Here is a 24884-nt window from a genome sequence, read left to right as displayed (position 1 = left end):
AGCCTATAACCTTTTCTCAATTGCATCAACAGAGTTAACAGAAATAGCACATGACCTTTCTGTGATAAGGCTCTTTATCAAAGCAGCCTCCCAGAGAGTCACAGTTTCTACTCTGCAGAGCTAATAATAGGCAACATTCCTACAGGGACATTATTCATGGGGCTGCATGCACAACTCATGCACCAAAACCTCATAAAGCACCAAATGAATCATGCTCCGAGTAAAAACAAACAAGCTGCACGCACTGCACAGTGAAATGTTCAATACAAGCTATCTGCATAACAGCTACATATCTTAAACACAAGCGGAGACAGAAATGGGAGAGGGTAGGCAACAGCCAAATGATTGTGCATCACATCTTGGGCAATGAGGTTGCTATTTTTGCCTCTGTGCTAACTCCTTCTGCCTGTTACGCATTTTATCCCTATCCTCTAAGGACTGTTGACTAGGAAGAGAAGGAAAACTATGAACAACAAGAGCAGAGATTATTCACAAGAGTTCAGTATGGTCTACTTAAATCTGGGAAAAAGAAATACAGAAGAGGGGAGAGGATGGCTTCACTTAAAGCAAAACAAACCTTCAGAGTTAAAGCGTCTCTCTTCCAGAAGGAATATCCTCTTTTCTCCCTCCCCTGTACAATGCCATGTAGTTTATCAAGTGAAAATCTGCTGGATGAAATGCTTCTTTCTCAGCAATATACCAGCAACATCTAGAACTGCTCATAATAGAAAGTGAAGTCTGAACCATCTTTTGTAAACATAAGTCATTGCTTGTAGGCACGTATGTATCTAGAAAATGATTACTCCTTTCAGTGTTGCCTTTTAAATTGACATTTTTGGCATAAATCTGCATTTTTAGAAAACAGAACCAAAGCATCATGTTACATAGAAGAAAGACATCATGTTCTGAGCTGGAAAAATACACTCTTCTTTCCTCTTGGTTTTGTCTATCAAAACAGGGCAACAGAGCTTTGCAACCTTGATATTGTATGCTGACGTCAAGGTGACCGCTATTATATCCTGTTCACTGGGCTAGGTATGATAATGAACCTACTCCATCAGTACAGATGGCAGGAGTAGTTTGGGAAAGGAAACAGTTAAAAGAAAAAAAAAAAGCCCAAAAGGTTTCTATATTCTATTAAAGTTCATGTTTTTCTCTACTCTTTACTTTATGCATACTGCATTTTTATTTTGATCTGGTGATAATTCAGAGGCAAAAAAAATATATATGGCTGATTCAAGGAACAACAAATTATACGGGTAGCACCACAGCCTAGTCTCCATTGCAAAAGTATATGGAGTGAGATATTGTCCCTTCTGAAATGCACAGGAGTCTATAATTGATTTGAATAGGGACAGGATTTCAGCCATCAGCTGAAGGTATTTCTAAATGGTAAGACGAGGCAGCCAGCATAAAAGCATACTAGTTAATGTCAAATGGTGCTTAGACAGAAGAATTTTATGTTCATATTGTTTTGCTGTTTGAGGGGCTTGCAGTGAAGGAACATCAAATGCATTTCCAAAGTCAAGCTTTATGAGTTCTCCTTCTGTAACTACGTAGATATGCAGAATTAGATATCATTAGAGCCAGCCCTTTGTGATCTCTCCATCTCATCCTCTGTGATGTTTATAATGTGTCCCTGGTTAGCAAAATGTCCAACAACTCTAGAGACATCAAATGTTTTTTGACTTGACTTTGTAGAGAAGCAGACAGCAACAGACATGAGATACTCCCTAAAGATTTAATCTTGCCAAGCTTTCTTTTCCTCTGTATTTTGCACTCAAGTAGTGATGTCCACACATCTCTACTGGTATCTCACCTTGCTCCTGAGCTTTGGCTAGAAGGAATGTCAGCAAGTGACCTCACTTCTTACTATATTTTTTTTTTTTTTCCCCAGCAAGTAGGAAGCAAAACAAAACATTGACTCATGGGCTAAAATAGATTCTTAAGTCCAAAGAGACCTTTGAAAGGGATGGGTGTTTTCCTCCCAGAAGACAGACTGCATAATCTTCAGCACATTCTTTTTCTAAGTAACGTGTTCCATCTCACTTTAAGAGAGAAGCAGCATAAAACCACCTCACCTTTTTTCATCGCTATGCATTTTACAGTTGTTCTGTTGCTGCTTCAGATAAATGCTTCGTAAAATGCACCAGCTCAGTCAAGTGCTGCTTCAGCCTGCATGAAAACAGGCATGAGAAACTCAATGCCTTTCTAGTTTCTTTCCCTTCCAAACTCCCATCAGCCATCATTCCATCTCTTCACAAACAGCATCCAGATGTTAATAAACATCTCAAGCTTACTGTTTTTCAATGGCACAACCTTTTCCTATTCAGCTTTTTCTATAATTTATTTTGTCCAGCCTTCAGCCTTTGTTGTTGCTCATATTTCCAGCTCACCACAAAATATGTTGTATGAGTGTCAACAGAAGAATTCCTTTAATATGAACCAAAACAACATTATTTGCTTCAAATCCAGGGAAACAGAACCTGCATTTAAATTTATGCTCATTGGAGCTTCCACTAATATTTTTCTGGATGGGAATTTAATGTGGAGCATCACTGAGTGTTCCAGTTGGACTTCAAAAGTGAACTTTTATTTTCAGATTTCACAATAATAAAGAGACTGAGGATCTTTTGTATATTTTTAAATGTGCTTCGTTCAGTAGAAAATAGGTCCCCAGGTCATGAACTATGGATTGTAAATCAATACAGGTCTGATAAGGCTGACAAGTGACAGAAGTAGAGTATGCAGCGCCTTGCACAGGCTTTGCAGCATCACTGAACACATTAAAAAAAAAACCCTTCTGACTTAGATTTATGGGCATACTGATCTTGACTAGAGAAAGGAATTTTAATAGCTATATGGGAAATATGAAAATATATTATAATGTGTTTGCCACAGTTCCCATAATTGTGTGTATAGTGATAAACAGTTGTTTTCAACCTGAGTTCAGGGGACTCTGGAAGTTTGCAGACTACTTCTGAGAGGTCTGTTTAAAGTAATGAAAAAAAGCAAGGGCATATTTTCTGTGTTTAATTCTGCTAGGTAGTCATCCCCATCTCTACTGATCAAAAGTGCTTGAAACGACTGGTACAACCTAAAGGAGAATGAATTAGGTTACTTCCTCCATGGACCCGACAACAGCAAAAATTGGCAAAAAGTATTGCTAAAACGTAGTGGCCTATTTCCAGAGTCTTGGGACTGAGACTGAAACACTGCAGAGCTCCCCCAGCAATGTATTACCTTCTCAGGAAGGCTCCTGCAGGGAACCTGAAAGACTCCAGGTTCTTAAAAAAGGCTGACAGCAAGTCTGAGGAACCACAGAGTTTCTCAGGGAATGTGAAAACTGCAGATACCAGAGACATTGCACCTTCAAAAACCCACTCAGGAACTGAGATGTGGTGCAAGTCTGACCCAGACTTTTGCTAACTGAATCATGGTTCTCCTGCTGCGTACCCTGTCCTGCAGAGATGAGGATAATCTTGTTTACTGTTGATAAGCTCACTTGTCTGGCTGCTCTTTGTGCCACAGGACTGAGGCCTGCTATGAAGGGTTAAACCCTTGTCTCCAATGAATATTGTATCATGAAGCTAACGGGTATGCTGGGCTTGCCAGCTCAAGCTGAAGAGCAGAGAAGATTGGATATCAGGAAAAATTTCTTCACTGAAAGGGTTATTAAGCAGTGGAACAGACTGCCCAGGGAAGTAGTGGAGCCACCATCCCTGGAGGTAGTTAAAAGGTGAATAGATGTGGTCCTTAGGGATGTGGTTTAGTGGTAGACTTGGTAGTGTTAGGTTAACACAGTTGGACTTGATGATCTTAAAGGTCCTTTCCAACCGAATTGATTCTATGATTCTACTTCAAAGCCATGACAAGGGCTGGCAGCATCAAGGTGATCAGGAAAACGTGGAGCAGACAGACTGTGGACAGCCAGAGCTGTCATGGCTCCATGTGCCAGGAGAATGTACAAACACTGTCCTCAGGCCTCACGTTCAGATCTTCCCTCAGAGGAATTTGCTGACAGAGCATGTGCTATTTGCTAACACCCAGTGTCAAGTCTCTATGCCTCCCTGGTGGGACTGCAAAAGGGGGATTGAATCAGTCCTAAACCTAACCAAAATCCATTCAAACCAATATTTTTAAGTTCTTGTTAAATTCACACCAGCCTTCCCAAAATGTTTCTTCTAATCAGAATAACAGCTCAGCTAATGCCCATGTCCCCAGGTAAGTGCCTGCCGAGCACCAGGACTGTCTGCACCTCTGCAGGTCTGCAATGCTGTGTCATATCCTATACCTTTATAGCCTATATCCTCAACACCCATAGGGCTCCCCAGTGGGTGTAGCACCAGCCCCTGTGCTGCCCACAGGGATGCTCGGTGCTGCTCAGGGTCCCGCCTGGCGTCTGCTCCCTATGAGGACTCTTGCACTGTGTGCTATCACTGGCTGCTTTCCCTTCTGAGATGGTCTATTTTCCAACTCAAATGGGTTTAAACTGTTTGGCAGTTACCAAAGTGGTTAAGAGCCCACCAGTAGCCTGCATGGAGCAGAGCCAGAACAAATTCAGCCAGAGCAAAGTCCAAAAAGAAAAAAAAAGAAGTCATGGTTCAGCTTTCTGGTTTTACTTCTCCACGGACTTTGCAAATGAAAGTGAGAAAAATTTAAAGAGAATGGAATTGTGTAGAAAATGAGAATTATCATTACAGCCAGCCTCGAGAGCAGCAAGGTAGGACAAGAAAATTCCCCAGAAAATGTCTTGGTTACAATCCCCTGCTCATGCCACAGTTTCAGGGTTGCTATTTGTTTCCCTGTGAGAGCACCTCACTTTCCCCAGAAGTTTAGATTATTTTCCCTCCCTCCTCTCTAGACAAAAACTTAGCAGGAACATGAAATGAGATTGCAACTCATACGCAGTAGATGCTCTGTTATGACAGGTTAAACAAAAGCCAGTGCTGAGGTGAGTGTGATTATGGGAGAGGCCTCCATTATTTTCGTTTGTTTTTAAATAATCTGTTGTCCGTAGCCGAATATTTGTTCAAGGAAATAATGGGTATAAAGTGATCATTGACTGTATGCAGCAAAGAGCCAGATGCTATTGGGTTACACTTCCCTGGACAGGCAGGACTAAAACTTAGAACACTATCACCTCAATAAAAATGCAAAAAGTTAAAAACAACTCCAGGCTGTAACAGTGAAGTCACTGCTTATATTCCTATCACCATTTATGTAACAGTATTTACTACTTTTTCTCCCCAAGAGTAAGATTTCAAATAATTGACTACTCTTCTCACTTGCAGTCTCAAAACTATGTTCTTTTCAGGTCCTTATAGAAAAGAATCAGACTTTATAGAGTCTGATTCTGTTCACTTTCTTTCCAATTACAAGGTCTTCTGCAAACTTGATCATTTATACCCAAGAAATAGCTCCAAAGGAACCCCTACAAGGAAAAGTGTTGGTAGATGATTAGCAATGCCTGCAAACATATTCAAGAGCAAGCTCTAGATTTTACTTCAGCTAAGAGAAAGTACTGAGCTTTTGTTGTCAAATTAGCATCAGAAACACGGAGAACCCACAGAGATACAGCAAGGTCCATAAGATTGCTCTCTAGCTCCATAGAATCATGGCTATAAACAGGTCTATCACAGGACTTCTCAGCAAGGTAAGCAAAATTGGATTTTGCCTCCTGGAATAACGAACTTGAACCAGAGGTTGAGCTGTTCCTACCACAGGAAGGACAAAAGAAAAAGGGGACACAGGTGAGATGCAGAGCCAGAGAAAAAGACCTGTGAACATTTGAAATTGGGTTATCTGCTGTCCTAAGTAGGGGAAAGTTGGTGGTCCATAACTCTGAGGCACACCTCAGACATTAAGATGTTGCTATGGTAACTCAACACAAAACATTTCCCAATACTACATCACACATGTTCATGCTTAGGATTTTCTTGTTTGGGGTGGAAGGAGAGTAGATGCTCTCCGTATCATGCAGAGGTCTCTTCAGAGAGTGCTCCACAACAGCCCATCCACCCAGTTATTCAAAAGGTTTTAAAGATACAGCAAATCTGGCATAGCATCAGGTTAAAATTCAGGATCACAGTCACATCAGGACTAACCAATGCCAAAAGCCACATAAGAATTTGGTACAGAAAGCTAGAAATTCAATACTCATTTCATGAAATTCCACCACCTAGAACGAACACAAATAGAAAATGAAGTCACTTAAATTGGAAAATGCATGTATTTTTTTAAAAAATCCACCATGATTTGATCAGTTTGCTGTTGACCTATTTACCAGAACACATTTGCCAAGAAATTTCAAGCCAGTGCAGTCAGAATACAACCGTTTACTTAGCTTCTTCACAGAGTTACTCTCTTACACACAACTGTAGTGGACCTGATATTAAGATATGAGTTCAATCACATAATAAAAAAAAAGAAGAAAAAAAAAAAGACACATTTCTCTAGATCTTTGGAGGTAACACTTGGTATAGTCCCTTCAGCTGCACTTTGACTCCCATTTCAACCCCTTCCAGTGCTGCCTTTTTGGTGCTTGCTGAGCACTGGATGAATCTTGTTTATGGGAGAAGTAATATTCTACACCAACAGGAAAAGTAGTTTTTCAATAAATCAGTAGTTGGCTTGCTGTGTTCTGCACGTGAAATTGTTAAGCTAGTTCTTTCCCATTCTGTATTATCTATTTTATATAAATGATTCATGAGGGTTTGGGTTTTTTTTAAGAGTATGCAGTAATTCTACAAAGGATCATATGAAATATTTATGAGGTTTAGGTAAAACACACCTGCTGTGTGGATGCATTACCTACTGAATCTTACCTCAGTTTCAGTTGGGCTGGATTTATTTATTTTGGCTCTGTTTTCCTGAAGTTTCCCAACATTTCCCTCTCTTTCAAGCCACATCATCTTCTAACAAAGGAAGTTAAGAAACTAACCTCGACAAAATCTGTTTAAAGCTTTCACTTTACTGATTTTACCCCTTTACAGATATTCATAGATCACAAAATCTGATCTAACCAGAGCCAGATGGCATGAGTATGCTTAACCCATTGTACTAATGGTTTTGGAGGGCATTATTCACAGTAGAGAGCATATATTAAAGAAAAGAAGAAATGTTTTCGTCTTGCTTGCACTGAAAGAAACAAAACAGCACTTAAAATGGACCCAAAATTATTTAATTTGATGTCTTCTCTTTGTAAAAAGACCAATATTAAATAAATAAACTATGTCACTGAGTGCATGTGTAAGGATACCATGAGACAATGACATAAATGAGTGAGTTTTGCCAGACCCAAGTTTCATCTCTTCATATCACTGCTCCCAAAGGGGAAAAACTGTGCAGTTATCATTCCATTATGCTGATGCATTGATTTTGCTCCTTCTAGAAAAAGAAAAACTAGAAGCTTCACCAATTGAAAACAGTTTTGGTCATAAAAAAATGGTCATTTCGTTTGTCCACTTCATATTAGAATGAAGAACTTCCATTAGCCAAGGGCTTATCAGTACTTCTTGATGAACTGATCTGTTAGGACCGACGTCTTTGGTATCCTTTTGTTATCATCTGAATCAGTGAACATTTTCACATTTGTTTCCAATAAAGAAAACCCTTACATGCATTACTGCATTAGAAGAACAACAGAATTGTCTGAGAAGCATGGTGTTGAGTGCAATCATTATCTTTTTCACTTTAACACTTGGTGGTTTAGCTATTCAAAAAAATAGTATTCCATGACTAATACAATAATTGCATAATTATGCTAAATAATACTAAATAAAATAAATTAAAGTTTTCTAAGAATGTTTTTGGAATAGACCCTGAAAGGCTGTTAACGAGTGACCTGCAGTTTATGAGGAGCTGGGGGAGTAGACTCACACTAGCTGTTTGTCTTAGGAGACAGAAGGATAAGAGAGAAAAAGGCAGCTTTGAACAATCAGTGCATCCCTACCAATGGCTGCACAGAACCACAAATACACAGATTCCATGGACAACAGTGGGAAGACAGAAAAACTGCTGAGCACGTTGTAACCCAGCAATGCCCAACCCTCTCTAGCCTGGCAGGCACCGTGGCTTATTCTGGTGGTGGACAGGGCCATAAGGAGCAATCAGCCTCCAAGTACGCTGCACAGCCATTACTTTCCATACACACCAGTGAATCCAATGCCATTAGGAAAGAGAGAATTACTTCAGTCAGGTTACAGGCCAGAAATCTTCAGGGACCATTTATAGACCATTTGATCTGAGTGGTCATCCTTTTTATGGCTAACACATCGAGTAGGATGAAAGAATAAAACCCTCTGTGCACTAGCTGCCTGCTCTTGAGTTTTAAACTTATAAACAGACTTCAACTTATAAACACTCTCCACTTACTAATTCTGGGAAAGATTTTTGGAACATCGGTCTGCAGTCGGGGTGGAAAAACTACAGATGAGTCACACTTTTTATTGGTTGCATAAGCTTTCATTTCTATTAAACTTTTCTGAATATGCATTTCATTATCTTTTTTCTACTTGCTGATGTTGATTTGGCATTGTTTGTCTGCACCAAAATAACATTGGTTGCTATTTTCATGGCAAGTTTTGTTTTCACATTTTTGGTAACAACAAAAAAAAAAATACTGTTTTCCCAGCACTAATCAGCCCAATTTATCACGATTCCAGAGCTGACAAGTTGTGGCTTCATTATGTGTACAGTTAAGCGTATGCTTTTCAGCTAAGCATAATATTCATCCTGCCTCTCAGCTGGATTTCACTTACCATATATACCACCTAAATCCAGAACAGCTCCTTGTAACCACGATCAGAATCCAGCCCAGACAGTTAATTCAGAGAAGGAACATAAAAATATCACAATAGTATTCGATGTGCCAAGGACAGCATCATTATAACAAACTAACACACTAAATATGTCGTGACAGAACCTGCAAGTAGGTGAAGACTTTCCACTTTGTGCTGCTTTGATGGGGCTTGGCATATACAAGTAAAGAGATACAGCACACAAAGTGTATGGTTAGAAGGTCAGCCTCCATAGTGGCTAGGCTCATCCAACAAGACAGAATGCCCTCACCGGGGCACAGCCTGGGACATCCGTGCAGGGATGGGGACCGACAGCTCAGTTATCCTAAAAGCCTCCTCCACATCCACTCCAGGCAGCAGCACGTTGCTCACAGCAGCCCATGCAGGTGAGGTGGGACAGAGGCCTCCAGCTGACCTGAGCTAGCCCTCCATCTTGCTCTGCTCAAGCAGCAACACATAGACCAGGGCGATGCCTAGCCTGGGAAAGCTCAAGGCCATTTCTTGCCCCTCTTTGACAAACCCTCCTACTCACCATCACGTGGGCAAGTGTGAAAAGTGGCAGCAATAAAGACACCAAAGGATGGTGTCCTTACGGGAAATGGTCCAGGCTACACTCACATTGTGAAGGATCATGCATTGTGAAGGATCATACAGGCCGATGAGAACTGGAGCCATTTCACTGATGTTTTTGCATTCTTTAAGTTCCACATTATCCAAGACCTCTATTCCACTTTCTGTAGTCATCTGGCACTAACTTTATGTGATGCACCAGCACTTGCCTTTCCAGCTCTGGTATAAAGCATTTAAAAGCTGCAGGTACCATGTGCTCCTCACTGTGCCACAAAGACATGATACAGGTATCCATGTCTTTCCTTGCCCCACTGCATAGTTTGAGGTTACTCTTGAAACATAGTTCACTGCCTGCCTTTGACTTTGCTCACGCTTGAGGGGGAGACAGATTGTCACCTGGTCTGGAGCTAACACGTTCTGTCTTCCAGGAATGCAGCTTCCCCACTGCAGCACAACCATGCCTCAGCTCTGCATGCTGAGGCAGATAATGGGAGCAGACAGCTCTGCCTTTTAACGGGTACACTTTATTCTGCATTTTTTTTAACCTAATATTCTCTTTAAATACTTGTGGTGTGCTCATAGAGCACCAGAGAAACAGCAGGACAACTGCTGTCCTTCAGCCAGGAGGCCAACTCATCTCAGTATCTTGTATCAGAGATGGGGGCCAGATAATTCTGCATTGCTTGTAAGCTGATTTTAAAACTCATATGCAAATAACTTAGAATTGCCTTAAATGAATATTTTAATTCCTTGTCTGCCTGACACTCTTGGACTACTCCTATAGTTTTTCAATACTGAGCCCTTAGGCCTCCACTAACTATGCTGGAAATTGTGTGTGGTATTTTGACTATTTTATCAATTTAAGTGTATTTAGGTTTTCCAAAATAGCTAGAAATAAGAATTAAATTAATCTTAGATGTAAGATAATGAATAAATATCCAGACTCATGGGCTACAAGATTTGGTAACAATCCTAGAGGGAATCACAACAGTTTGAAGCAAAACAAAGCTTATTAGTCCTCTCCATGCTCTATCAGCTGGGGCCACTCTGATTACATTGGGGAATGGGTAGGGATGGAAAACCAGAAAGATCCCAGTGTTACCACAGGGCTAATCAGAAAGGGAGCCAAACTCCTTCACTCTGCAACTTTAGCCATTACAGCCCATTCCCTCTTTCATTCTAACTGATCAGCCATACCTCACCATCCAAGAATGAAACTGCCAGACAAGCATGTTACATATCAATAAAGGAATTCATATTTTTCCATTATCTCTAGCCTCCTATTTTAGGAGGTTGGTTTTGGCTTTTTCCCCCACCCCGCTCTCCAGCAATACTTGTCCCTAGTTTTCCTTTTCCAGTTCTTTGGGCCTATTTCAATGGAGGCTTTTGCCATCCTTTTTCCCTTGCCTCTTGTACACCCACCTCTTTATGCTTGTTCCTCTAGATACAGTTCCTACACTTTTCCATAAAACTGGCTGGCCTGAACCAAGTAATAAGCAGCATTGCCTTAAATGCGAAGACAACATTTAATGAACTAAATGGACAGGAGGCAAACTCCAAGGAGACAAAATTGCAGCTACACAGCCCACACTGAGGAATGTCTCCAAATACCCACGAATAAACAAGATGTAAGAGAAGCAAGGGCATTCAGTCACCAAGATCGATGAAGTAACAGTTTCTTCTTCTCAACTGCTTGGCATTTAATGTATCAGTGAGATGGCAGCAAGCCTTGGCTTTAGTACAACTCGAGCCTGCAAAGATAACAATTTGTGTCTCTGCCTTGTGGGTGCCATATTTATGCCTTGTCAAACAGTAGTGTGGGAACATTTGCAGAATTTTGCCTTCAGAGTGAAGGAATCAAACAATTGCATGCAATTGTGAGAGACATCCCACGGTTACACTAGTAAACTCACGTAAGGAGAGCAATAAATACTATTATTTCTCTAAATGGACACCAATTAGCCTTGCACTTTGATGACAAAACCTTCACATTCTGCTCAAAATAGGATATTTGAATATGCTTCTTGTGTTCAGTAATACAGCTCCTCAGCATATTGTAATGTACCTCACATGAGTCACGGCAGCTGAGTAAAAGGTAAAGACACAACACTGACATTTTGTCTTCTGTTACAGTTAAGCAGTTATGAACGTGGACAAAGCAAAAGTTATGAAATTAAGGCAGTGAACTTGCCACCTTGCCAGAATCCAAATGGATGAAGCTTTCTTCTCAGAATGAGTTAACAGATATATAGATTCAATTAGCCCCTGCCCAATATGAATGCTGCATAATTTACCTTTATGTCAAGATGTCTTATAAATCAGATAGCTTTACAGTCATCTGCCTGCGAGTACCTTAGCTGCCATTCTGACTGCCTGCCACCATGTTTTGTCTATTTATGCAGTGAGAAACAAAGAGGGGAATTTTCCAGTTCCTATGTCCTTTCATTTTTGCTTTGGAAATAAATTCAGTGAATTTTCCCATCCTTCTTCCCCTACAGCTCCCATTAGAGGGAGGAAGGAGAATATGAGAAGAACAGCAGAAGAAGAAAAAAAAAGTGAATGTCTCAAGCATGTCTTCATACCTTTAACTTGCCAAGAAAGAAGGGTAACATTTCCAATTCATTTCCCTCTTCCAGTCTCAACCACTCCATGGGAGACAAGTTGGTAACTGGCTGAAGGCACCAAGAGGTACATCACAAGCAGCTACAGTAGGAGACCTGGCCATGTCTGAAAGGTCAGAAAGTTTTCCTCTCTCAGCAAATTGGGAGTTGTAATGTAAAGCCCAGCCATGTCCTTCTTCCACTTCACTGCTTGCAAGGGAGTGTTATCCCCAATCCACTCTACATCAAGCTTTGGGGAAAGTGTTTTTCTCCATTGATTCTCCAGAGGCATCCACTTGTGGCCATATCTAAATACCACTCATGTAATTCATGCACCACTAGCATTAGTAGTGTCTTGGGTTTGCCTGGCAAGGTTTTGGTAGCAGGGGGGCTACAGGGGTGGCTTCAGTGAGAAGCTGCTAGAAGCTTCCCCTATGTCTAATAGAGCCCATGCCAGCCAGCTCCAAGACAGACCTGCTGCTGGCCAAGGCTGAGCCCATCAGTGATGGTGGTAGTGCCTCTATGATAACATATTTAGGAAGGGGAAAAAGTTGCTGAGCAACTGGCCAACGGCAGCTGGAGAAAGGAGTGAGAATATATGAGAGAAACAACTCTACTGACCTTGGTGTCTGCAAAGTAGGAGTGGGAGGAGGTGCTCCAGGTGCTGGAGCAGAGATTCCCCTGCAGCCCATGGTGAAGACCATGGTGAGGCAGGATGTCCCCCTGCAGCCCATGGAGGTTAATGGTGGAGCAGATATCCACCTGCAGCCTGTGGAGGACTCCATGCCAGGGCATGTGGATGCCCAAAGGAGGCTGTGACCCTGTGGGAAGCCAGCACTGGAGCAGGCTCCTGGCAGGACCTGTGGCCCCATGGGAGATCCATGCTGGAGCAGTCTGTTCCTGAAGGACCGCACCTTGTGGAAGGGATCCACGCTGGAGCAGTTTGTGAAGAACTGCAACCCATGGGAAGGACCCACGCTGGAGAAGTTCGTGGAGGATTGTCTCCCATGGGAGGGACCCCATGCTGGAGCAGGGGAAGAGCGTGAGGAGTCCTCCTCCTGAGGAGGAAGAAGCAGCAGAGACAACGTGGGATGAAGAGACTGCAACTCCCATTCCCTGTCCCCCTGCACCATTCTTGAGAGGAGGCAGAGAAAATCCGGAGTGAAGTGGAGCCTGGGAAGAAGGGAGGGGTGGGGGAAAAGTGTTTTGAGATTTAGTTTTTATTTTCTCATTATCCTACTCTGATTTGATTAAATAATTAATAATAAATAATTAGGTAATAAATTAAACTAATTTCCCCAAGTCCAGTCTGTTTTGCCTGTGACGGTAACTGGCAAGTGATGTCTCCCTGTCCTTACGTCAACCCACGAGCATTTCGTTATATTTTCTCTCCCTTGCCCAGCTGAGGAGGAGTGGTAAAGCAGCTTTGGTGGGCACCTGGTGTCCAGCCAGGGTCAATTCACCACAGTTAGTCACTCTCCTTTCCTTTGATCTCCAAGGAAGCGAACAAGATAAAGGCATATTGCAAACAACAGTTGTTCACTGAGTGACAAGAGCTTTGGCAAACTGAATTTGAACATGCTCGGTAAGGCAAGATTTCTTATGAAGATCTCTGCCTGGACATTCACAAAAAGCCATGAAAATGGATTTTGAAGAATCTAGAAGCCTTTACAGTAACTTAATGTGTAGTAATAAACAAGACGTGGCCAGCACATAAGCCTTAATCACTGGCACAAGATAATCCTGTAGCATTTAACTGGCTAGCGTGGTGCCTGCCATAGTTTTGGCCTTTCTGAACTCAAATTATGCTCAGCATATGCCAAGGAGTGGTCCTCTTAGAGAAGGTGGCCTGAGGTACCCTACACCTGGGGTGGAGGGTGTTTAGCCATGCAGCTGGAAGCTGGGCCATACCTCTCTCCCCACCTCCCAGAGGCTGGCTTATGAGATTTCCTAGTGTAGACATACCCATAAGCCTCTGGACAGGAATACCACCAAATATACAAAAACTGAGAACTGTTCTCAGAGAGCAGGGCCTACTAGTGAGTGATGCAGCATAATGAATCCTCAAAGGAGACATGAAACATGTACTCCATGGCATTCTCGGCATGAGGACATGGGCACTTGAAAAGCTTGTTGTAGGGGAGGGTTTTGGGTTTTTTTCCCTTTTCCCCTAGACTCTAAAAAAAACTCCAGGGGAGATACCGACCCTTTACAGTAAACTTAAACCAACAGGCAATACTACTTTTTTTTTTTTTTTTTTTTTTTAGTTACTTTCCATGGGCTACTTGAAAATGGTTCAAAAGATTTCAGAAACAAACTTAGGTGGAAAAGTCACAGCTGTAAGTCAGTAGATCTATACCTCATTACAAACCACCACTTCTGATATGAATTAGATGTCAGATCTTGCAAACCGTCTGTCCTATAATGAGAAGCAGCCATGAATCCTTATGCTCCAGATACTTCAGGGCAAGGTTTTTCTTCAGAGTGGTGCCTTGTCTGGACATCCAGAGGACACAAGTACACTCAAGGCAACGCATCTGGCGTGACTCCTGGTATCACCATGATGAGTAGTGTGCTGTGCCCTGTAGCACACCTGGGATAGCAGCAGAACTTCCCCACAGTCACAGCTTCCACTTTTGCTCACTTGCACAGATAGCAGAGGATTTGCCACTTTCTACCCCCAGTGATTGCTACATGTCCCTTGTCAGATACTCTTCTCAACCTTGAGCCTAGAAGGCAGAGATTGTCAGGCAAAGTATAGATCACCCTGTTACCTGGAGGCAGCAAGTAAAGCAAGCGCCTGAGCACTGCCATCAGCAGGGAGGCCACTACAGCAGCAATCAAATAGTGTCAAATCATCTAGTCCAGAGCTTGGCAAACCCAGATCTCTGCCCCTTGTGTGCCACAGGGTATCTTCTGGCGTTCAAGGCTGCCTGCGAGGAGGCTCAGTTCCACAGTCTAGCAAAGCTGTCTGTCAAAGAAGATTATCTGGGCATTTAGCCTACGTTTTTCATTCGTATTTTTCACGCTTATTCTAATTTATGCATATAAATAAGCTACATGTATACATTAGCTTTTCTACATTTTAACAGACAAGTATTTCTGAGTGAATATTAAACAGATGTTAACAACATGGCAAGGCTAATTAAACATTGAACATGTTATGTAGCTAGCATTTTAAGGAGAACTACAGCTGCTGTGATGCGATTTCATTTATGTGCAAGAAAACACCCTCTTAAAATAATCAGAGATATATTATTTAGAAAAATACAATCTCAAATTATTTCAGCTGTCAAAATAATCAAAAATCTGATGAGAGCAAATCAAGCCATTTAACAATTGTATCAGAAAGCTCTAATTTATAGGAGATGAGGCTTGTTTCTTTTATACCCTAGATGATTGTGGCTACAGTAACACCATCTATTTATGATGGATTTGGATGAAGTAATCCAGTCTTAAATGGAACAAAAAGGAGATAAATACATATTAATAAAAGCACAGATAAAAAGTGTCAGCAGATATGCTAAGTATCTCTTAGCTGTCAAATACAGAGATATCAAATATCTTTTAAGAGTTCAGTAAATAGCTACTCTGAATGTTAACAACAAGCACAGGCAGGCAACTTAAACAAAGACTAAAGCAGCAGGCGAGCCGAACTGCACTGCCCCAGCTGGCTCTCCTATGAAGCATCCTGTATCATCATGCAAGAGTGTTATTTTCCCATTCTTGATTTATATGGTAGATCAAAGTCTGACATACAATTTTCCGAATGCAATGTGATTGCCAACTCTACTTTAAATCTGTTCATGTAGCACTGCAAAATTAAATTTCTTTTTGTCATTTCCATGTCAACTATTAACTCTTTAAGCCTTTGGGGTTTTTTAGATTACAGTCCCTGTAAACACCCTTTGAAATGTGAAAATAAACCTAACTTATCAGAGCTTGTAGTTCTTCTCAAGCACCACAACGGCTATACTGCAGATGTACAGACCCTGGCATCTCATATTGTGTCTTCTGATAGCTGTGCAAACTGCAGTGGGTTTGCACAACTTAAATGTCTGCAGCTTAAGCAACTCCGTAGACAAGATAACTACCCTGCTGAATGTCTCAAAGTACCATCAATTAATCTAGGAAGAAATGGTTGGTAAAATTAAGTATCAAAAGCAGATATGACTGTATCCCACAGAGGAGTCAGATCTGATAAATGGCATAGTGGCCACAATAAAGTGGAGAAAAGTCATAATTTAACACCGTGTTGGTTCTGCAGTAGAAGCCAAACCTAGCCTTTTCAGCTACAGCAGCTGGATAGAAAAGCTTAGAAGTGGGTCCCACAGCCTCACAGTGTTACTGAGGCATTCTGAACTTTTGAATGATTTTTAAAAACTGGAATATCTCCAAGCACGCTGCAGTACAGCACTCCCAACTCCTGCAAAATTGCCCTTGAAATGAAGATGATGTTGGCACATCACAATTGAGCAAAAGCAGACTTCCGTAGTGGGATGAAGCATTGAGCCATTTAGATTAGCAAAAACAAAGATTAGATGCAGCTAATGATGATGTTTTACATAAACAGAATCAAGCAGGTTATATCCCAGTATTTCAACAGCCTTCCCACTTCCAGACAATCCGTCAGCCCATGACGTAATAGGGAAACCTCCAGACAGGAGAAACATTTTCCTATGCTGCTTTTTACTAAGGTCTAAACATTCACTGCAGGGTTATTTTCACAGATTGTTTCCCACAGGTCAAAACCATCTATTTAAGACATGCATCTAAAACAAGTATTGCTGTCATATTCCCCAAGGCATCAAAATGTAAGGAAGATTTTGCCAAGATTAAAAAAAAACCAAACCAAAACAAAACACAAACCAAAAGCTCTACTAAGACTGGATGTCTGTTTAAGTAGTAGCCCCGCATAAAAACACTGTCATGAACCCTGCATCCCTAGATTGCCCATGGTCCTAAACTTGGGGCTTTGATTGTTAAGTGTAAGAGATTCTTCATGAATGTCTTTAAGGAACAGACAATAGAGTGGCCAGAGATAATTGCTTGTATTCAACGTATAGCACCTTTTGCTAGAGAAAGCTATCATTTTCCAGGAAGAATAACTATCTGAGAAGACAGAGCAGCTGCTGGGTTGACCCCTTGAGTGGACAGCAAGAATAGCATCTTCCACAAGAAAATGGAAGACAACAAATGAGGTGCCATGGATGTGATCTGATGGTAGAAGATGGGTGCTCTAATGACAATTTTACACAGAATATTTTTCTCGAACATACAGAGAACATGACATAATAAAGACTTTAACCTGAACTATAGTCACTCTTTCTAATCCCCCCTCACTCCATACTTGGCAGTGGGACTTCATATGCCCCAGCTTGAACCAGGAAACTCTACCTAAGAAGCTAGCAAGCTCCCTGGCACAACACATGGGAGTGCAGAGGAACCAGATTTTATTTTTCTCAGCTTCCCTCCTGGAGTTTGCAGAAGTAGTTGCAGAAGAAACAGGGCTAAGAACTCCATGCCCAAAGAAGCTAGCATCTCTCTTAAATGTGTTTAGGCACAAGACAAATTGGTTGATCTAAAAGACTAGAAATAGTATGGATGTCCCTAAGCCTAGATGAGTCACTAGCACAGTACGTGTAGAAGATCATACTGTTAAGAACCACTTGATGCACCGTACCCTCTCTCTCATTACAGAGAGTGTTAATGAGTCAAAGCCCAGACCATGAATGAAGCAGACCTCTTTTGGACTTAGAGACACAGAGAAAACCTGGCAAAACTTCTTCCAAACAACAGAGATCAGCTCAAGTAAATGAGCCCATCTTTGCTTCAAGAGCAAAATGAGCAAAATTTTTTTTTATATTAGCAGGGAAAGAAATTGTGTACTTGTCTTACACCTTTGTGCAAAACATTAACAAAATGACCACACTACAGCAGAGAGCATAAAACCCATTTTCATTACAAATGGCACAACTGAGACTATGTCTGACAGTAGGCTACAGCTTAGTAAGTGTAAGTTTAAATCATTTGCAATAAAGTGCGAATTTAGAAATGTAACAAGCAATTCCCATTAGCCCCAATTAAGGGCCTGGTAGAAAACAGTGTCAAAATAAAATGCCTACTGTAAAAGCTATAGAATGAGACTGTGATCCATATTTAATACTCTTAAATTAAAATACACCAGTGGAGAATGGATGGTTGCCTGATGACACTTTATTTGCTAGAAGGTTGAAAACAAGAATATCTGCACTGTTACAAATTCATGTCAGGGTTGCTGAGGATTTAGAAATATATAAGCACACAAAATGAATCCCTGGGTCTGATTAGGAAGCCTAAGACCTCTCAGTGTGCTGGGAATTATTCTGTACATATCCATGAGAAGACCCAAGTGTCTGTTTTATCACAAGTTATAACACAGTGGTCATACAAAAATCACCACTGCAAGTTAACTTGGTGTGTGAAAAAAATTAAGAGGTTTTTTTCTTGTTCCAGAAAAGGTGAGAGATAATTGGGCACAAGACCATTCATTCTGCAAGACAGGCAACAAGGCAGCAGGCAGTGACAGTCAGCCACCCTGGCATGGTGGGGCACAAGTGGACTTACTTTCTCCAGCAGCAACATGGCTCATGTTCCTGGGGAGACCAGAATATCATATAATAAACAGCAGAGCACACCCCAGAGACTAATAGAGCGTAACAGGCCCTTAGCTTGTTCTAATGCATCTGGAATTCTGCATCGTTTACTGCAATCAACGTGGATTGTAAATTACTATCATTTAGATGTTTGTCTCATGAAGCGCCATAAAAGTAAGTACATTTCAAGTCTGAAGAGGAAGACCTGGCAGGAACAGGTCTCCCACTGGGCAACGTTCATTAGCTGGGACTGTGACAGAGGGTGCAGTCCCACTGCAGGAGCCATTTTCAAGCTGCACAAGAACCCCAGGTCTCCCCTGAGGGAATACCCCACTGGGCAGCAGGTGATGGGAGACAAATATCCCTGTCCATTGCCACAGGGCAAAGTACACAGCGATATTCTCCAGTATTAATTTCTGACAAATTCTCCACAACAGCAATTAGAGCAGAACACGCATGGCCAGTTGCTTTGTTGTTGAGATAAATTCATTCTCAGAGCAGTCAAAAAGCATCTCAGAGATGTAGTGATAATCTCCTGCTCTAGGAAGAGCATCAGGACATCATAGACTTATATTCCAGAGGCGGGGGGGGGTGGAACAAAACACAAAACCAAAAACAACCCACTAACACCGAGATGAGCTTAGCACAAACAGAAGGAATAAGGTGTATTTTGCCTGGCATAAAAGCAGTCAAGCCCATGGTGATGCACAGGACATGATTTGGCTGGAATCTTGGAGTTCCCAGTTAGAAACCTGATCTCATATCCACTGAAATCAATGCAAAGACTTTGAGAATCTAATCTAGGCGAGATGTGGACTGAATTCTTAACTGACACAAGTGGGGAACAAATGGGGTGATTGTTTTCAGGGAATTTAATATTTGTTTGGAACAAGCATTTCCAGGAAAAGTTCCCTAAAAGGAGGAATTCCTGTGACAGTAAAATATTTTTCATCACCATTATAATTTTATTTTGATTTAATTTGCCATTAGATTAACTTTAAAAGCAGTTTAATGAAGGCACTTCAATGAAGGCACTTCAGTACATCTCTGGGTGAATAGAACATATACCATGAAACACATATTTGTCTAGCTAGTTGCTCATTGCTAGACAACAGAAAGTTTCAAAATTGTTCCCCTTACCACCCTTATCTCTGTTTAAAATTAGTGACTTTACACAGTTGCACTGTTTGTAGTCAGTACCATTTCCAACAGCATTTGCCTGAACAAATCTGGACTTCTAATTAGGTTTGTAAGTTGGATACAGTTTAGTTGTGTTTGTCTTGAGTCTTTGCTGTTGTCTCCAAAGAGACTACTACACACACAATGCACACCAGCTACTGCCTACGCTGCCACACTGCTGCCCAGGCACCTGCATGGATGGAGCAACCATGGATAACGAGGCAAATCATGCAGCCATGTACAGAGCTGGAGATTGCTGGCCCGGCACAAAGAGCAAATGGAGCAAGCACAGGTCAGCATGGGATGATAAGAGCATATAGGGGCAAAAGGCAGTAAGGATGTAGGGCGTCTCAATGGGCTGAGGGTCCTGATAGGGCACCAGGAATGATGGTTCTCATCAGGATTAACCAGTTTGCCCCTCACTTTGCACACTGCCCCCATCCGACAGTAACCAAGAATCTCTCCCCGTGAGCCTAAAGAGTTGCCACCACAAAAGGAACCGCATTTCCTATTTGCCACATCACCACAGCTGTAGGCCTCAGACACTTGGCCTGGCATCCTGTCACCATGCACACCCCTCACGTCAACTGAGGCAGCAAGTCCAGCCAAATAAGTTTATTGCTGCTTATGTCTTTGTTTCCAGCTCATTCTTCTGCCTCAGTCCTCCCTTGGCACTAAGCAATAATTGTGCAATAGTGCATGCATTTCATATTTCCACCACCACAGGTTCAGCACAGTGCACAAATCACATGGGTGTGAACCTCTGCAAGCAGGGGCTGTGATTCCTCGGTCTATGAATAGATGTCTCGCTGAACTAGCGGGCAGCCCATGCGTCAAGAACTACAAAATATCTAGCATTATTTATTACCACTCATCAAGTTTCTCCTGGTTTGAAGTCTGGCCTCGTAGTCATGTCAGACTTTTTTTCACACCAAACATTTAGTATTGGGAGGCAATGGCAAGATCCTCACATACCACAGGTCCCTCATCTCTCATACCATGCCAGAAGTGTGGAGCAGCTGAGGAGTTGAGGCAGCCTGGGAATCCATGGATTTGCTTTAAGCTCAGTGGAACCAGAAGATCACATAGGACAATCTGGTTTAGCACACTAATACAAAAGTCTATCAAGAGACAGGGGAGATGGGAGATTCCTGTGGTAGCGATTGCTACCTGCAGGAGAGACAAGCAAACTGCACAGTCCTCTGATCATTTGCAGAAATAATACCTGTGATGATATAGACCTAGGAATTCTTACTACAAGCTTTGTATAAATTATGTGATTTCACCTTATATTATCTAGTACTGTACTGTTAGAAGAATTCTCTTTAAGCAACAGCATAGACTGTCCTGTTGTAAGAGATGAACAAGTCTGTTAGCAAGTCTGATGGATACAGATTCCTTGCAAACACCACTTTCATCCATGCAAAAGCTTAAAAAAAACAGTGGACAGCAAGTAAATAATTAAATATTGCAGGAGAACAAGTAATTTTTTTAGATGTTAACAGCCACACTAAGCTGAGGGTACCAGCGTGTCATGAGCTCTTTCTGCAGCACTTTGAAAGCTCCACTTAGTGAACCCACTTTTGGAAGAACCAATGGAGGATTAGTAGAGACAAATCTCTTATCCTACTATGTTGATATGCCCTAGGCATTTTGAGCCTCTTTCTTTATAGAAAGGATATTCTGGCTGCAAACCCATTCCACCACTAAGTTTTCTCTTATGAGGGATCTGTCATTCAGAGCTACAGGTGTTTGCACCAGTCAGTTCTACCTACATCTTGCTGTTAGGTTACTTTCTTTTACAGCTTTGTATAAGAGCCTCATTATGGCTATTAATATGTCTGATGCTACACTACTGTAACTGAGGATTCAAGGTATGATAACCTGATTCAAGCTACGAGCATCTTCCCTGAACTTAAGCATTTCCTCAATTTGCTGTCCACAGTAACTCCAGCCTTTACACGACTACCATTAAGGTAAGGCTGACATTGCAGAGGTACTGTATGAACAGCTGACATAACACAGGTCCCATCTGGAGAAGGACAAAATCTAAACAGACAGGAATGTAGGAAATAAACAAAGGTAAGTGATCCACCAGCAATGGCTAAACAGGGGGAGAATCCACATCTCCTCACATCCCCCCTTTGTGCAGTTTCCAGGGCACTGTCATCATTAGCTACATCTTTCTGAAGTAACTTTCAAGGAGTTTGCTAACTCCTTCCACCTTCCTCCATGCACAGGTAGTAATATTACAATTCATATGTTCTAGTGTTGTTTACAAAGCGACAAGCAACAGAGCAGTCTGTACAGCTTCCAAAGGAATTCCTGGTCGCTTACTCCATGGTTATCACAATACCAATATGCGTTTCCTGGTTACTGCTCTTTGCAATGTTTATATGCCCAGAACAGATGATCATTTCATAGAAACCAAAGAGCCTAACCGAGTGCAGAGACAAGTTACAGCACAGTGAAAAACTTCATGCATTACACTTACAGAGTAGGTTAAATTCTCAAAGCATTTTAAGCATTTAAGTAATATATACAAGCTGATATTTGTAGGAATATTATTTTTCCCCATGTTGGACAATGTCCACCCATTCTTTTGAAAATTAAACTCTAAGAAGGTAATTTGAAAGACAAGGCTGGAATCTGTCCTTACTGCACAATTCTGTAATTAAGATAGAGTTCTGCAAAGTATTTGGAAGAAGTCCCACGCTAACCAGCTACTTTTAGATGGACAATAGTTGTTCCACCAAGAATTCATGCAAGTCAAATGAAACGAGACCAATACTTTTCTTAAAGAATCCCATCCACAAAGTACTGAAATACTGGTAGTAATGAGACAGTTTCACAACTAGCTTGAATGGTTTTGATTCAGCATATTGCATTTGAGCAGCCAATGTAAATTTATTCCTTTGCTCTACTAGTGTTGCTTTTTTTTTCCTCCTAAATAAAACATCAGAGGTGTAACAGAGATTAGTCACACCTGAGAAATTCCAGCACATTAGTTTGCCAGTCATTAGCAATCTGAATGGAGTTCTGTGTAAAGCTCCCACTAAGAAAGCAAAACGTAGACAGATTTTGCCAAAGCTTGCTCTGATAAAGCAGGGGATCCTTGAACTCCTTTGCAGGAGCCAAGCAAAATGCATTAGCTTGCACTCCCAGTACGTAGGGCCAAGGGGAAAACAAACAGAGAGCTAGCCTCACTTATTGGCCCTGTGCCCTTTCCACGTCATAAAATGACTGAGGCAACATGGAAGAAATATTCTCTGTACCCTGCTGAAACGTACAGGCTAGCTTGTTTGTATCCTCATTTCCAAAGGCCTTTGCTTTACTAAGAGGCATAAATGCATTGCTTCTTTTTGGGTGCCTGTATGATGTCCGGTGTTTCACCTTCCATATCTTGAAGTTTGGCAGTTTCCATACTGTCAAGGAATGCACCAAAAGTGATGCCATGCAAGAGGCTGAGAGAGAGAATGAAGTGTAGTTTTGTATGTAATATGATCTACAGACTTTCATACTGCATGCAGTAGGAATAAAAGTAGTCATTAGTGAGATGAAGTATAAATTTTACACTCCTATAGTCAGTTACTTAACTGATCTTTCCAGAAACTTGGCAAAAGAAGTGTACTGCAGCTATGCATATATATTATACTTAATGATGGCCATTAAGCCTGCAGTCATGAGATTCAGTTTGCCTTTTGCTGCTAAATTTGTACTGCAGCCTCCCAGATTTTGTAATAGTTACTGACAAGGTACAAAATAATAGTCCTGTGAAATCACGACCCTGATTAGTAAAGGGGTAACTGCACCCCCCTCTTCAACTTCATTGGTCCCAGTGGGGTTATACCAACAATAAATTTAGTTCATTCTTTGAAGATGAAAAGTGCTATAACGTGCACTTTATTAAAACCACTATAAAGTCTTGTTATTTTTGCTCATATACCTGCTGAGTGATGGTTTCCAGAAGTCTAATGGCACCCCCTGAACATGCACACTCACTTTACTTTCTGCCTTGGAAAATTAGTCTTAAAATTGTAGGCCACTTTTCCAGCTTTTGGTGTACAGCTTCTTGTATGTTTCAGGACTGTAGATCAGCCTTTCTCTAACCCAGACAGCTGTGTGGAAACACAGCTTTACTGTAAGGTAGAAGTGATACAGCATTTTAATAGATAGAGCTATCCAGGAGACAAGGGTCAGAGTCAGATGCTAATCTTGACTCTTGTCCAGACCATGGTCTGGTGCGTTTGGGCTCAGATGTGGCAGCATCAAATTCTCACCATCTTTGGCCCCAGCCAGAAATCTCCCATGATGATTCTAGCAATGGTATCTTCCCCTGGAGGATGACTCTCTTTACACAGGAAAAATCCTAAGAAACCTGCAGGACCATTTTTTAACTTCTACTAAAAAAAATTGTTCCCTCTCTTTCCCTTTTGGTGCAGAATCTCTGAATCACCATGCAAAGTCCCAAAATTCACGAGCTTATTCTTTTGAGGCTTCAGTTGACAGAAATGTTAGTGCTAGCAAAGGAACAGCCTAGGTTCCCAGTACCCATACCACAAAATAAATCTATATCACCAGGCTCTTCTAAAAAGGATGCCATCTCCAGATATGCACCTTTAAAAGCAGTAGTCTTCCTACAAAATTGTCTGCTTAGCATTTTCAAGCTCTGCTGTATGGATGGCAAGAGTCTGATTTCTAAGAAGCACTCAAGAACTTTGAACAAAGGCTTTGTTCAAATTCCTAACATCAAGCCTGCCTCTTGAACTTTACTTTTCTCCCTGTTGAACAGCTCTATCATTTGTTTCAATTTCTGTGAGCATTAACCCGCCAACTGGCTTCTCAGACTACATCTGCTAACCACCTTCACAAACCATGTGTCCCCTCTATGCCTAGAGAGCCTTTTTCCTAAACAACCAAAAAAAAAAATTCTAAGACTTAACGTGAAGAGGAAAGGAGCCAGTGAAAAATCTCAATTGTCTTGTGCCATATGCAGCCCTTAAGTAAGGGAAGAAAAACCAACTTTTACTTCAGTCACAAACACAGAGAAAGTGAACTGGAATAATCAGGCACATATCTCAGTTTGTGTTCTTGTGCAG

The sequence above is a fragment of the Nyctibius grandis genome, chromosome 7, assembly GCF_013368605.1.
Source record: "Nyctibius grandis isolate bNycGra1 chromosome 7, bNycGra1.pri, whole genome shotgun sequence".
NCBI classification, from domain to species: domain Eukaryota; kingdom Metazoa; phylum Chordata; class Aves; order Nyctibiiformes; family Nyctibiidae; genus Nyctibius; species Nyctibius grandis.
Note: the sequence above shows the minus strand (reverse complement) of the source record.